The sequence below is a fragment of the Triticum urartu genome, chromosome 5, assembly GCF_003073215.2.
Source record: "Triticum urartu cultivar G1812 chromosome 5, Tu2.1, whole genome shotgun sequence".
Taxonomy (NCBI): Eukaryota; Viridiplantae; Streptophyta; class Magnoliopsida; order Poales; family Poaceae; genus Triticum; species Triticum urartu.
In genome coordinates, this window is record NC_053026.1 from 252,129,039 (window position 1) to 252,137,090 (window position 8,052).

Sequence of the window (8,052 nt, forward strand, 5' to 3'; positions counted from 1 at the left end):
TTCGGATCGCTATGTGATTAACACCCAACGAGTACTAAGGTGTGATCATGTTTTGCTTGTGAGAGAAGTTTAGTCAACGGTTCTGGCACATTCAGATGCGTATGTATTTTGAAAATTTTCTATGTCTACAATGCTCTACACGGAGCTTGATAGAGGCAAAGGTGTCCCGTCTTTCGATGAGATGGTGGCTATCGTTTTGGAGGAAGTCAACTTTGGCGATCTGACTATGAACGTGCGAGGACGTCGCGCCTTAGCAATCGCTAAACCAACTCCGAGAGGTTATTGACCACGCCGGAGCACGATCAACCTGGCCACGAAGGTCTGTTTCTAGCAGGCAAACGAAGAACAAGCAAGAAACTAAGATTGCAATCTGGATATTGCGAATATAAGAGGAAAGCTTTATTGATCAAGGTGGGGTTCTGTGATGCCTTTGTGTGGTCATTGAACACAAACGAAGTACGCGAAGTTGCAGCTATGTTGAACTTTAATCTAAACAAAGCCCAAAGTCTAAACGACTCCCTAAGGGTTGTATATATGGAGGAAGAGGGGGGGGATTTTGTGGCCCTTGGAGGAGGGGTCCAAAACCAACCCTAACTCTTGTTTCCCCACACATACAGACTCTAAAAACAACCTATACTCAATTATTTCAAAATTACATGGGCCTGGCCCAATAATAAGGTGACGCAGCACCTATAATAGCCTCTGGACGAAATTTATGAAGTGGCATCTTGTATATTTCGTCCAAGGCTTCACGCACTCCTTATGGTGGCTAAAGTCCTGAAATCATCTGTTGTAACTCCGTTCTTGTTCCCCTTGCGCATGCCATCATCTCCATGCTTGATCTTGCTCCAATGATCATCCTTCTTGTCCAAGCTAGGCCCTTCATTTGTAAGAAAGAAAAGTGTATCCAATTTAGGCAGCATCATATTCTCAGTACCAAGAAATGATCATCCTTCTTGTCCAATGATCTTGCTCCAATTTAGGCAGCATCCAATTTAGAATCATTACCAAGAAACAAAAGTACCTGGTAATTTAATCGGCGTGCGCGAGCTCTAGTAATTGGTCTTGTATATGTATCAGTAGGGGCTGTGGGTGTAACTTTGTTAGTGCTGTCCTCATCATCCTCCCCTTCTTGAATTGAAGTCGCCCTCGACGGAAGCTCATCTTCCTCACCCAAGTAAGGCTTCAAATCTGCATTGTTAAAAGTGGGACTAACCCCAAAATCTGAAGGCAACTCAAGTTTATATGAATTATCATTTTTTTCTAACACCTTAAAAGGACCATCAACATGTGGAATTAGCTTTGACTTGCGCAAATTACGAAACATATCCTTACGCAAATGTAACCAAACAAGATCTCTAGGTGCAAAGACAACAAATTTTCTACCCTTATCTCCAACAAGTTTATATTTAGCATTCATGCGCTCAATATTTTCCTTAGTTAACTCATGCATTTTTAAGATCAATTCAACACGTTCTTTAGCATCAAAATTAACCTTCTCCGAAGATGGAAGATACAACAAATCAATAGGTGCACGAGGTAGGAAACCATACACAATTTCAAAAGGGCACATCTTAGTAGTAGAATGCAATGAACGATTATAAGAAAATTCAATATGAGGCAAGCATTCTTCCCACATTTTCTTATTATTCTTCAAAACAGCCCTAAGCATAGTAGACAATGTTCTATTGACTACTTCAGTTTGTCCATTAGTTTGGGGGTGACAAGTGGTACTAAAAAGCAGTTTAGTCCTCAACATAGCCCATAAACATCTCCAAAAGTGGCTAAGAAATTTAGTATCATGATCTGAAACAATAGTATTTGGCACACCATGCAAGCGAATAATTTCACGAAAGAACAAATCAGCAACATTAACAACATCATCGCTTTTATGACATGGTATAAAGTGTGCCATTTTCGACAATCTGTCTATGACAACAAATATGCTATCCCTCCCCTTCTTTGCTCGAGGTAAACCTAAAACAAAGTACATAGATATATCCTCCCAAGGAACACTAGGTACAGGCAAAGGCATATATAAACCATAAGGATTGAGTCCTAACTTAGCTTTTTGACACGTAGTGCAGCGAGCAACAAAATGCTCAACATCCCGTCTCATCTTTGGCCAAAAGAAATGTGTAGCAAGTACGTCCTCCGTCTTCTTCACGCCAAAGTGTCCCATTAATCCTCCTCCATGCGCCTCCTACAACAACAAAATACAAATGGAGCTAGCTGGAATGCATAGCTTGTTAGCATGGAACACAAATCCATCATTAACAACAAACTTGTTCCACGTTCTTCCTTCTTTACAATTCTGCATTACATCTTTAAAATCAGCATCATGCACACATTGATCTTGGATGGTTTCCAAACCAAATATTTTGAAGTCAAGTTGTGAAAGCATAGTATAGCGATGAGACAATGCATCAGAAATAACATTTTCTATACCCTTCTTGTGTTTAATGAATCAACCCATTTAGCATGTCTACGATTCAGTTTAGCTTGACTTTTAATATGTTTCAATGATTCATGATCAGAATGTATAACAAATTCTTTGGTCCATAAATAATGTTGCCATGTTTCTAAAGTCCGAACAAGAGCATATAATTCTTTATCATAAGTAGAATAGTTCAGACTAGGCCGACTCAAATTTTCAGAAAAGTATGCAACAGGTTTGCCATCTTGTAATGACACACCTCCTAATCCAATTCCACTAGCATCACATTCATGCTCAAAAGTCTTATTAAAATCAGGAAGTTGGAGTAAAGGAGCATGTGTCAACTTATCTTTTAATACTGTGAAGGCTTCTTCCTGTGCGGTACCCCAAACAAAAGGCACATCCTTCTTTGTAAGCTCGTTGAGAGTAACCAGCGAGGCCAAGGAAACTCCTCACTTGTGTCACCGTTTTGGGCTGCGGCCAACTCTCAATAGCTTCAATCTTGGCTTTATCAACTTCAATTCCCTATGGAGTAACAACATAGCCAAGAAAATATACTCGGTCGGTGCAAAAGGTGCACTTTCCAAGGTTACCAAACAAACATGCATCACTTAGAGCAAAAAAATAGCACGTAAATGTTCCAAATGTTCCTCCAAAGATTTACTATAAATCAATATATCATCAAAATAGACTACCACAAATCGTCCAATGAAAGCACATAAAACTTTGCTCAGTAATCTCTTGAAAGTACTAGGTGTATTAGTTAACCCAAAAGGCATGACTAACCACTCATATAATCCAAACTTAGTTTTAAATGTCGTTTTCCATTCATCTCCCAATTTCATATGAATTTGATGGTATCCACTACGCAAAACTACTTTGGAGAATATTGTAGAGCCACTCAATTCATCAAGCATGTCATCTAGCCTAGGAATAGGATGACGATAACGAATAGTAATATTATAAATGCCTCTACAATCAACACACATACGCGATGTACCATCCTTTTTCGGCACTAGAATAATAGGAACAACACAAGGACTAAGGGATTCACGAATATAACCTTTGTCGAGCATCTCCTCGACTTGACGCATAATCTCCTTCGTCTCCTCTGGATTGGTATGGTATGGTGCACGGTTGGGTAGCGAAGCACCGGGAATTAAGACAATCTGATGCTCAATCCCTCGAATAGGTGGTAATTTCGGTGGCACGTCTTGTGGAAAGATGTCAGCGAACTCCTGCAAAATGTTAGTAACAGCAGGAGGCAAAGAGGAAGGCACGTCCTCAAATGAAAATAATGCTTCTTTGCACACAAAAGCATAGCAAACAGATTTGCTGAAATCTAGATCATCAATATCAGATTTGGTGGCAAGTAAACATGCACTTTTCAATTTAATTTCAGAAGCAACACTAGATGGTTTGTTACTAGGTTTCATTTGTTGCTCAAATTCTATTGCCACAATCTGATTTTAACTCTTGTCGTGCTCCTGTTTTGCTTTATTAGCTCTATTAATATCATCTTTCAAAATGGAATTAGGAGTCATAGGAAGCAAAGTAATATGTTTATCCTTATGAACAAGAGTATACTGATTGTTTCTACCATGGTGTATAGCATTTTTATCAAATTGCCATTGTCTACCAAGTAATAAGGAACATGCTTGCATGGGTACCACATCACAATCAACATAATTAGCATATGTAGAGATACTAAAATGCACATGAACAGTACATGTTACCTTAACCTTTTCGCTGTTATTGAACCATTGGATATAGTAAGGATGTGGATGTGGTCTTGTGGTGAGAGATAGCTTCTCCACCATCTCCATGCTAGCCAAGTTGTTGTAGCTCCCTCCATCTATGATGACGTGAATAGAACGTTCCTTCAAACGGTGGAATATTCAATTTCAGCTTAGGGAGATGGTCATGATCTCATACCTGAGGGGGAGCCCTACCATTGCGATTATTTGCATGTGGACGACCTGGTGGTTGCACGTAGTTTTGATTTTGATCAATCTCATCCTCGTAATCTCCTGCATAATCCTCCTCCTCCTCATCAGCAGCAGGTGCCACATAAGTATCAGTTTGGCCAGGCTCAAGAGGGACACGGCTCGCTCGACGGAGGGCTGTTTCGCAAGGTGGAGGTAGTCGTCGTTGTTTGTTGTTGTTGTCGCCGTCGTCATTGTTTCTTGTTGTTGTTGTTGTTGTTGTTGTTGTTTTTGTTGTTGTTCTTATTCTTGTTCTTTGTTGTTGTTGCAGAGTGCGGCAGGTGTAGCCAGTGGTTGTTGTTTTGTTGTTGTTGTTGTTGTTGTTGTTGTTGTTGTTGTTGTTGTTGCAGAGTGCGGCAGGTGTAGCCAGTGGTTGTTGTTGTTGTTGTTGTTGTTGTTGTTGTTGTTGTTGTTGTTCTTGTTGTTCTTGTTCTTCTTCTTGTTCTTGTTGTTCTTGTTGTTCTTGTTGTTGTTGTAGAGTGCGACAGGTGTAGCCAGTGGTGGTTGTGGAAGACGCGCAAGCAGTTCATTAAATTTTTTATCGAGCTTTGTTTCGAATGTCTTCTCAAGGCCAGTTATCTTATCCATGGCCTCTTCAAAATTGTTCAGCACATCTTGCACCTGTTCAGTCATCATTTGCTATAGGTCAACTTGTTCGTCATGTTCTCCCAGTCAGTCTCATTGACTTGTGATCCTGCCATGGTTAGCATCAATAGAAACACACAATAATACGATCCTACAGACTACTAGAAAATGGTGGTGGTGGGGCGTCACAAATTCGTCAAGCAAATCTCAAATTCTTACCGGTTCTTAACAAGCAGCAGGCGATGATCGGCAACCGCTGTAGTCAAAACTCTCAAAGCTTGGATAGAGCGATTACCAGAGAGTGTGATGAGGACATCAATACCATTGTTACACCCACATCCCCTACTGCTACATATACTGGACCAATTACTAGAGGTCGCGCACGCCAATTAAATTATCAGGTACTTTCGTTTCTTGGTAATGATTCTAATGTTCATGAGAATATGATGCTGCCCAAATTGGATACATTTGTTTTGCTTACAAATGAAGGGCCTGGCATGGATAAGAGGAATGAACACTGGAGCAAGACCAAGCATGGAGATGATGGCATGCGCAAGGGGAACAAGAATGGAGTTGCAAGTGATGATTTCAGGACTTTGAAGCCACCATAAGGAGTGCATGAAGCCTTGGATGAAATATACAAGAAGCCACTTCATAAATTTCGTCCAGAGGCTATTCTAGGTGCTCCGTCACCTTATTATTGGGCCAGGCCCATGTAATTTCAAAATGCTTAAGTATAGGATGTTTTTAGAGTCCGTATGTGTGGGGAAACAAGAGTTAGGGTTGGTTTCGGACCCCTCCTACAAGGGCCACGAAATCCCCCCCCCTTCCTCCATATATACATCCCTTAGGGAGTCGTTTAGACTTTGGGTTTTGTTTAGATTAAAGTTCGCCATAGCTGCAACTTCGCATACTTTGTGTTCAACGACCATACAAAGGCGTCACAGAACCCCACCTTGATCAATAAAGATTTCCTCTTATATTCGCAATATCCAGATTGCAATCTTAGTTTTTTTGCTTGTTCTTTGTTTGCCTGCAGGAAACAGACATTTATGGTCAGGTTGATCGTGCTCCGGCATGGTCAATAACCTCTCGGAGTTGGTTGCTAAGGCGCAACGTCCTCGCACGTTCGTAGTCAGATCGTCGAAGTCGACTTCCTCCAAAACGATAGCCACCATCTCATCGAAAGACGTGACACCATTGCCTCTATCAAGTGGGAGTTCCAGGTTGCTCAGTGAGATTTTACAGTTTTTCGTAGTTTAGATCAAGTCTGTTCTTCATACCTACAGTCCACGAAAAAGCAAAAAAAGGGTTAGTTCATCATATCGAACCAGTCTGAGCCTTTGGATAGTCTTTTCAATATTTTGCTTTGTTGAATTCGCGGTTGCATCGTCGTGTCTAGTTGCTGGTCTTAGAGTCTAGTCTTTTAGAGTTTTGAGTTCTGGTCATAAGTTGTCACGCCGCCGCCGCACCATCATCATCGCCCTTGCCATCTACCACCACCTCTTATCCGCCACCGATACGTATCCATATACCATCACCAATCCGTATCCATATACCACCACCAATCCGTACCCATATACCACCACCAATCCGTATCCATATACCACCACAACTGCCATATCCTACCACCATATATCCACCACCAATCCGAGTTCCTTTCATATTAGGTTTGCTTTTGAGATCCGTCTAATTTCCGATGCATGTTTCCTTGCCTGAGTAGGTTTCAAAAAAAGAGTCTGAAGACCCCGAGGCAGTTTTTAGGCCAAAAATTTTGCAGGCAAAAATATTTTTTCCCTATCCTATTTTTAGGCTTTTCTGAGTCTTTTGAGCCACGTGCCATCATAGTGATTTTTTGTCGCACTTTTTTGTCGTCGCTGCCCTAATTTCTGAAAATATAAAAAAATATTGTGCCCATCCTGTCAGTTTGACCTCGGAAGAGTTTTGAGACACTCGCCATTATAGTGATTTTTCGCAAAAAAGAAAAAAGAGGAGCGCAAAAAAAACAAATCGAAAAATATATTCCAGTGTGCTTTTCCCTTGTTTACGTGTAGCGCCGTGATTTTGTTAGTGTTCTAGGCTCGCGTCTCTAGCACGGTCTAGCCTAGGACCAGCACAGTACCGTCATTAGGCACCCCAGGCTTTACACTTTATGCTTCCGGCTCGTATGTTGTGTGGAATTGTGAGCGGATAACAATTTCACACAGGAAACAGCTATGACCATGATTACGCCAAGCTATTTAGGTGAGACTATAGAATACTCAAGCTTTGAGAGTTTTGACTACATCAGTTGCCGATCACCACCTGCTGCTCGGTAAGAACTAGTAAGAATTTGAGATTTGGTTGACGGATTTGTGACACCCACCACCACCACTTGTTAGTAGTCTGTAGGATCATATTCTTGTCTGTTTCTATTGCTGCTAACCATGGCAGGATCACAAGTCGACGAGATTGACTGGGAGAACTTGATGAACAAGGAGCTTCATGATAAGTTTCAGCAAATGATGAGTGTACAGGTGCAAGATGTGCTAAACAGATTTGAAGAGGCCATGGAGAAGATAGATGGCATGGAGAAGACGTTCGAAATAAAGCTCGATAACAAGTTTACTGAATTGCTTTCGCGTTTTCCACCACCACTGCCGGCTGCACCTGTCGCACCTCTACAACAACAACAACAATGTCGCCTTCCAAATCAAGTGGGATGAGCACAACGCATTCCCATTGACCCTGGGCAAAATTCTAGTGCTGCTGTTGATGCTTCTATAGCTCCTGCTACTACTACAGAGGTGGAGGACCATTACGAGGATGAGGTTGATCAAAATCAGAACTACGTACAACCACCATCAGCACCACCACCAGTAATGTCCTCATGTATATCATCGCAACGGTAGGGCTGCACCACCACCTGAGGTACGAGATCATGACCTTTTTCCTAAACTGAAATAGAATATTCCACCATTTGAGGGTAGATATGTTCCTGATATATATCTTACTTGGGAGTTAGAAACTGAACAACGTTTTACATGTTTACAATATCCCGAGGAG